Raw genomic sequence first — 8,495 nt, forward strand, 5'->3', positions numbered from 1 at the left:
GAGCACGCACCCACACTACTCCGCCGCCCTCCCTCCGCTCCTCGCTTTCTCTCTCCCCCTCTCTCTCCCTCCCTCTCTCTCTTTCTCTCTCTCTCACTCTCCTGCTCCCTCGCTCTCGGGTCACGCTCTCTCCTTTCCTTGCAAGAAGAGGATGAGGCAGGACTGACATGGAGGGATGCAAAACAGCTCCTCCTAAGCCAGCTCGCAGAGGAAGAGACAGACAAAAAAGCAGCCGTTTTATCTCTTTTGTTTTCCCAGTTCCTTCTAGAACCACCCCCAACGCCTCCTTCTTGTCAGCCCAAGTTTTCTTTTCTCTTTCTACCTCAGAGAGGATTTTTCTTCCTTTCTTTCTCAAAATAATAATAATAATTAGCTTTAGAAAAGAAACAGAACACAAAGTACTGAGTGTCATTTTTAAAACTTGTGTGTGTAGTATGTGTGCATGCTTTTTGTATGCAGCTGCATGCTCATGAGCAACATTTTCTTTTGAGGCAAGCCCAACAGACTGGCTTTTTTTTTTTTTAAATCCATTCCTATTTACTGAAAATAAACACAAGGGAATAAAACTAAAATATGTATCATTTATAATTGCATATAAATTTAATAAAACACATGAAGGTGCTATTTGATAAAATTAGTAAATGCTCATGAGACATACCATGCTCATCAAAGACTAAACACAATAAAGAAGTAAAATCTTACTAAGTTGATTTATATGTTAAACATAATTCTTTTTAAAAAAAATATTAAAATTTCTATTATTATAAAAAGTATCCCATGATGATGCCATCCCTCCCCACTTTCCCCTCTGAAACTCCATTCTCCATCATATCAGACTAGCATTTTAAAATTTTTTCTGAGAGAGAGACAAGAGACAGATGCAGAGAATGGGTGCACCAGGGCTTCCAGGCACTGCAAATAAACTCCAGATACATGTGCCACCTTGTACATCTGGCTTACATGGGTCCTGGAGAATTGAACCTGTGTCCTTTGACTTTGCAGGTAAGCACCTTAAATGCTAAGCAATCCCTCTAGGCCCAGACTGTCCTTTCTTATGAGAGAGAGAGACAGACAGACAGAGGGAGGAAGAGAGAGAAAGAATGAGATTGAGAATTGGCATGTCAGGGCCTCTAACCACTGCAATTGAACTCCAGATGAGTGTGGCCTAGCGTGCTTGCTTCATCTTGTGTGGTTGGCATACGTGGGACCTGGAGAATGGAACATGGGTCCTTGGCCTTCTCAGGCAAGTCCCTTAATTGCTAAGCCATCTCTCCAGCCCTCAAAAGCAACTTTTGAAGGGAACTCAGATCCTCATGCTTGCGCAGCAAGTGCTATTGCTCACTGAGCTGTTTCCCCAGGCCCTGGACTTTCATAAATATTTTGTTTCTGTTTTTGTTGCTCTTTCTTAATTTTATTTCTCATACTCCTGACCCACTCCAACTGATTTCCTACTAATGGAAGTATTACTACTTCCATTGCACCCTTCTGCTTTTATTCATATACATTTTTATTCAAGGTAGAGACTTGCTTTAGTCCAGGCTGACCTAGAATTCACTTAAGTAGTCTCAGACTGGCCTTAAATTCACAATGATCCTCCTGCCTCTACATCCCAGGGTCCTGTGATTTAAGATGTGCATCAGCACACTTGGCGAAAAAATATTTTTAATTAGCTTTAAAACAGAAATAGAACACAAAGTACTGGGTGTCCTTTTTGGAACTTGTGTGTGTAGTATGTGTGCATGTTTTATGTAAGCAGTTTCATGCTTATGAGCAACTTTTTTTTGAGGCAAGCCCAACAGACTGGCGTTTAAAAATTTTTTTTCCGAGAGGGAGCGAGAGCGAGAGCGAGAGCGAGAGTGAGAGCGAGAGCGAGAGAGAGAGAGAGAGAGAGAGAGAGAGAGAGAGAGGAAGGGAGGGAAGGACAGACAGAGACAGGCACTGCAAACAAATTTCAGATGCATGCACCCCCTTGTATAACTGGCTTACATGGCTCCTGGGGAATTAAACCTATGTTCTTTGAATTTGCAGGCAAGCACCTTAATTGCTAAGCCATCCCTCCAGCCCCAGACCAGCCGTTTTTATGAGAGAGAGAGAGAGAGAGAGAGAGAGGAAGAAAGAAAGAAAGAAAGAAAGAAAGAAAGAAAGAAAGAAAGAAAGAAAGAAAGAGAGAAAGAAAGAGAGAGAATAATATCAGGGCCTGTAGCCACTGCAACTGAAATCCAGACGAGTGTGGCCTTGCATGCTTCCATCATCTTGTGTGATTGGCATACGTGGGACCTGGAGAGTGAAACATGGAACCTTATGCTTCTCAGGCAAGCACCTTCACCTCTAGACCATCTCTCCAGCCCTCATAAGCTACTTTTGAATGGAAGTCAGATCCTCATGCTTGCGCAGCAAGTGCTATTACTCACTGAGCTGTTTCCCCAGGCCATGGGCTTTCATAATAATAATAATAATAATTATTTTTGTTTTTCAAGGTGGGGTCTCACTCTAGCCCAGGCTGACCTGTAATTCACTATGGAGTCTCAGGGTGGCCTTGAACTCACGGTGATCCTCCTACCTCTGCCTCCTGAGTGCTGGGATTAAAGGCATGTGCCACCACATCAGGCTTTCATAAATATTTTGTTTCTGTTTTTTGTTGATCTTTCTTAATTTTATCCCTCATAATCCTGACCCACACCTACTGATTTCCTACTGCCATTGCAGCTTTCTGCTTTCACTTCACATCCTTTTTTTGTTTGTTTTGTTTTTTCAAGGTAGAGTCTTGCTTTAGTCCAGATTGACATGGAATTCGCTATTTAGTCTCAGGCTGGCCTTGAATTCACAATTATCCTCCAACCTCTGCTTCCCAGAGTACGGGGATCAAAGGTGTGCATGAGCACACCTGGCAAATTTTTTTTTTAATTAGCATTAAGAAAGAAATAGAACACAATTTACTGGGTGTCATTTTTGGAACTTGTGTGTTTAGTATGTCTGCATGTTTTTTATATGTAGTTGCATTCACATGAGCAACCTTTATCTTGAGGCAAGCCCCAAAACTGGCAGTTTTTTTTTCCATTTTTTTTTCTGAGAGAGAGGGAAAGAGAGAGTGAGGGACAGACAGAGAGACAGACAGAGACAAAGAAAATGGGTGTGCTAGGGCCTGCAGGCACTACAAACAAACTGCAGATGCATGCACCACCTTGTATGTCTGGTTACATGGGTCCTGGGGAATTGAACTTGTGTCCTTGGACTTTGTAGACAAGCACCTTAATTGCTAAGAAATCACTCCAGCCCCAGACTGGCCTTTTTTATGAGGCGGGGGGCAGGGAGGGAGAGGGACTTTTCATGTCAGGGCCTGTAGCCACTGCCATTGAAATCCAGAGTATGGCCTTGTGTGCTTGCATGTTGTGTGGTTGTCATACGTGGGACCTGGAGAGTGGAACATGGGTCTTTAGGCTTCTCGGGCAAGGGACTTAACCACTAAGCCATCTCTCCAGGCTTCATAAGCAACTTTTGAAGGTAACTCAGATCCTTATGCTTGTGTTACAAGTGCTATTGCTCACTGAGCTATTTCCCCAGGCCCTGGACTTTCATAAATATTTTGTTTCTGTTTTTGTTGATCTTTCTTAATTTTATCTGTCATATCCCTGACCCACATCTAGTGATGTCCTACTACCATTGCATCCTTCTGCTTTCACTTCACATCTTTTTGTTTTGTTTTGTTTTTTCAAGGTAGAGTCTTGTTTTATTCCAGATTGACCCGGAATACACGAGGTAGTCTCAGACTGGCCTTGAAATCACAGTGATCCTCCTACCTCTGCTTCGCAGCATTCTGGGATCAAAGGGGTATACCCGCACACCTGGTGAAAACATATTTTAATTAACTTTAAAAAAAAGAATGCAATGTACTGTGTTTTATTTTTGGAACTTGTGTGTGTATTATGTGTGCATGTTTTTGTATGCAGTTGCATGCTCATGAGCAACTTTGATTTTGAGGCAAGACCAACAGACTGGCTTTTTTATTTTTTTCTGAGTGAGCGAGCGAGCGAGAGAGAGGGATAGACAGAGAGATAGACAGAGACAGAGAGAATGTGTGCGCTAGGGCCTCCAGGCATTGCAAAGAAACTCCAGATGCATGCATCACCTTGTACGCCTGGTTTACATGGGTCCTGGGGAATTGAACCTGCATCCTTTGACTTTGCAGGCAAGTTTAATTGCTAAGCTATCCCTCCAGCCCCACACTGGTCTATTTTTTTTTTTTTTGAGAGAGAGAGAGAGTTGGCATGTCAGGGCCTCTAGCCACTACAATTGAAATCCAGATGAGTGTGGCCTTGCGTGCTTGCATCATCTTGTGTGATTGGCATACGTGGGACCTGGAGGGTGGAACGTGGGTCCTTAGGCTTCTCAGGCAAGCGCCTTAACCACATCTTTCTAGCCCTCATAAGCAACTTTTGAAGGGAACTCAGATCCTCATGCTTGCGTAGCAAGTGCTATTGCTCACTGAGCTGTTTCCCCAGGCCCTGGACTTTTATAAATATTTTGTTTCCGTTTTTGTTGATCTTTCTTAATTTTATCCCTCATACCCCTAACCCACTCCTACTGATTTCCTACTACATTGCATCTGCTTTTATTTCGCATCCTTTTTTTTGTTTTTTAAATTAAGACCTTTATTAACAGGTGCTTGCAATTTGTGGACTTTTTTCTTTTGAAAAAAATCAAGTTGTAAACTTTTTATTACAAATTAAAAATGAAGTTCTTGCCAGGCGTGGTGGTGCACGCCTTTAATCCCAGCACTCGGGAGGCAGAGGTAGGAGGATCACCGTGAGTTCGAGGCCACCCTGAGACTACATAGTGAATTCCAGGTCAGCCTGAGCCAGAGTGAGACCCTACCCCGAAAAACCAAAAAAAAAAAAAAAAAAAAAAAAAAAAGAAGTTCTTTAACATCTCAACTTGACCAGATATGTAACAATTTAAAAAGCCTTTAAAGGTGTATTGAGAAAAACGAGGCTTAAAAAAAAAAAAAAACAACACAGGTTTGTCATTACCAAAAAGAGACTTCTTTAGGTAAAAATAAAAACCCATGCTGCATAGTCAATGCATATAGTTCTAGTTTATCTGGTCCTTTGGGCAAAAAGCAAGCACTTAAAGTCTGCAGTTCCCATCTTTTGTTCATTTCTTATTGCTGGAATTTCATATTCATTTCTTTTTTTTGTTCATTTTTATTTATTTGAGAGCGACAGACAGAGAGAGAAAGAGGCAGAGAGAGAAAGAGAGAGAACGGGTACGCCAGGGCCTCCAGCCACTGCAAACATACTCCAGACGCGTGCGCCCCTTGTGCGCCTGGCTAACATGAGTCCTGGGGAATCGAGCCTCGAACCGGTGTTCTCAGGCTTCACAGGCAAGTGCTTAATCGCTAAGCCATCTCTTTAGCCCTCATATTCATTTCTTCTTGTTGGATGACTAAACCGGATGATGGTAAAGATGGTGAGCTGGAATTTACTCAGCCCCGCCCTGCTCAGCCTCGGGAGCGGACGAATTTTCAGCTCTTGGATCAGCTGCTTTTGTGTCTTTGCCATCTTGTGGTTTAGGGTTCTCTGGGAATCTGCTTCGGTAATTGAAGTTGCCTTGGTAGACGTTGACGTGGCTGCTGAGCTTGGGTGACATCTTGATTTTCCTTGTCCTCTTCATTGCATCCTCTCTGGGCTGTCATTGGCGAGGCGCACCCCGGCGTAGTCGTGGTCTATAACCCCGATACATATTCTGTCTCACTGGTCTGCCTTGCTCTCCTGCACCCTGGATGTCAGCACCTTCCATCACTTCTCCTGGTAATGGAGGGTTGGAATACTGTGGCCCACGCCCTAGGGCCTCCTCATGTAGTCAGGTGGGAGACTTTGCCTGTGGTAGGGCCGTAGGGCTGGCGGCCTTGTTGGGCCTGGCCTGCAAGGAGCGCTCTCTGATCCTTCGTTCTTTTCCTCCCTCTCACTATTCTGGTAATTCTGCTGGTAATTGCGTGGAGGACTCCTAGGACGTGGATAGCTTCTATAATGGTTACGGTCTGCTGCATGTTTACTGCCTTGACCTAGAACTCCACCAGGGCCTGTAACATTTGCTGCCTCCGCACCCTTTTCTCCTTCCACAGCATCAGACTGCACAGTCTCTCCATCTCCTACACTGCGAAGGTGCTTCCTGGGGTTACTCTTCTTTATGGCAGTCTGGTGTACAAATACATCTTCCTTGGTGTCATTCCTGTTGATGAAACCATATCCATTCCTTACATTGAACCATTTTACTGTTCCCTAAACCTTCCTTGCGCAGTCCTTTTTGTCCCCACCGGCAGGCTCCCCCGATGGGAGCCCCCCCCCCCTGGGGGCCGCAGTTCCCTGCGCTGCTGCACTTGGTGCCGGGCTTGGGGGGCGGAGGGCGGCTGCTGGGCCTCGCTGCTTGTGGTCGCGGTGATGGTGACTGGGGCCGCCTGTGGCAGCTGCGCTCCTCGCTCCTCCCGGGTGTGAAGGTAACTAGGCCTGCGGTGGAGGCGTTGGGGCTACTCAGGGCTCTCTGGGGTCCACTCTCTGCTCCCGCTACACAATCGAACTTCCTTTCTTTTCTTTTCTTTTCTTTTCTTTTCTTTTCTTTTCTTTTCTTTTCTTTTCTTTTCTTTTCTTTTCTTTTCTTTTCTTTTCTTTTCTTTTCTTTTCTTTTCTTTTCTTTTCTTTTCTTTTCTTTTCTTTCTTTCTTTCTTTCTTTCTTTCTTTCTTTCTTTCTTTCTTTCTTTCTTTCTTTCTTCCTCCTCCTCCTCCTCCTCCTCTTCTTCTTCTTCTTTCTTTATTTATTTTTATTTTTATTTTTTATTATGGTACAGTCTTGCTTCAGTCCAGGCTGTCCTGGAATTCACTATGTAGTTTCAGGCTGGCCTTGAATTCTCAGTGATCCTCCTACTTCTGCCACCCAGAGTGCTGGAATCAAAGATGTGCACCAGCATACCGGGCGAAAAAAGTATTTTTAATTACCTTTAAAAAAGAAATAGAAAGCAAAGTACTGGGTGTCATTTTTAGAACTTGTGTGTGTAGTATGTGTGCAATCTTTTTGTATGCAGTTGCATGCTCATGAGCAATTTTTTTTTGAGGCAAGGCCAACACAGTGACATTATTATTATTTTTTTTATGAGAGAGAGACAGAGACAGAGAGAATGGGTTCACTAGGGCCTCCAGAGACTTCAAACAATCATCCGATGCAGGCACCTCCTTGTACATCTGGCTTAAGTGTGACCTGGGGAACTGAACCTTAATCCTTTGACTTTGCAGGGAAGCACCTTTTTGCCAAGCTATCCCTCCAGCCCCAGACTGGCCTTATTTTATGAGAGAGAGAGAGAGAGAGAGAGAGAGAGGGAGGGAGGGAGAGGGAGAGAATGAATGAGAATTGTCATGTCAGGGCCTCTAGCTTCTGCATTTGAAATCTGGACAAGTGTGGCCTTTTGTTCTTGCATCATCTTGTGTGGTTGGCATACGTGTGACCTGGAGGGTGGAACTTGGGTCCTTAGGCTTCTCAGGCAAGTTCCTTAACTGCTATGCCAACTTTCCAGCCCTCATAAGCAACTTTTGAAGGGAACTCAGATCCTCATTCTTGTGTAGCAAGTGCTATTGCTCACTGAGCTGTTTCCTCAGGCCCTGGACTTTCGTCAATATTTTGTTTCCGTGGTCCTCAATCTTCTCCCTCATATCCGTGGCCCCTCTCCTGCTGCTTTACTACTACCACTGCACCTTTCTGCTTTTGCTTCACATCCTTTTTTTGTTTGTTTGTTTTCAAGGTAGAGACTTTCTTTAGTCTAGGCTGACCTGGAATTCACTATGAAGTCTCAGGCTGGCCTTGAATTCACAATGATCCTCCTGCCTCTGCCTCCCAGAATCCTGTGATTAAAGGTGTGCACTAGAACACCTGGTGAAAAAATATTTTTAATTAGTTTTAAAACAGATAGAACACAAAGTACTGGGTGTCAATTTTGGAACTTGTGTGTGTATTATGTGTGCATGATTGTGTGTGCAGTTGCATGCTCATGAGCAACTTTTTTTTGAGGCAAGCCCAACAGACTGGCATTTTTAAATTTCTTTCAGAGAGAGAGAGAGAGGGAGGGAGGGAGAGGGAGAGGGAGAGAGGCAGAGAGAGAGAGAGAGGAGGGAGGGAGGGAAGGAGGGAGAGAATTAGCATGTCAGGGCCTTTATCCACTGCAATTGAACTCCTGAGGAGTGTGGCCTAGTGTGCTTGCATCATGTTGTGTGGTTGGCATACGTGGGACCTGGAGAGTGGAACATGGGTCTTTAGGCTTTTCAGACAAGCGCCTTAATTGCTAAGCCATCTCCCCAGCCTTCATTAGCACCTTTTGAAGGGAACTCAGATCCTCATGCTTGCACAGCAATTGCTATTGCTCACTGAGCTGTTTACCTAGGCCCTGGATTTATGTAAATATTTTGTTTATGTTTTGGTTGATCTTCCTTAACCGTCTCCCTCATACTCCTGGC

The 8,495-nt window shown here is 44.2% G+C and overlaps 1 pseudogene; it reads right to left on the reverse strand.

Annotated features, from left to right (window-relative positions):
• Positions 1 to 5,477: 5,477 nt before the first annotated feature.
• LOC101596618 lies at positions 5,478 to 7,697 on the reverse strand (annotated as a pseudogene).
• Between the last annotated feature and the right edge of the window lie 798 nt (positions 7,698 to 8,495).

The sequence above is a fragment of the Jaculus jaculus genome, chromosome X (assembly GCF_020740685.1).
Source record: "Jaculus jaculus isolate mJacJac1 chromosome X, mJacJac1.mat.Y.cur, whole genome shotgun sequence".
Lineage (NCBI taxonomy): Eukaryota > Metazoa > Chordata > Mammalia > Rodentia > Dipodidae > Jaculus > Jaculus jaculus.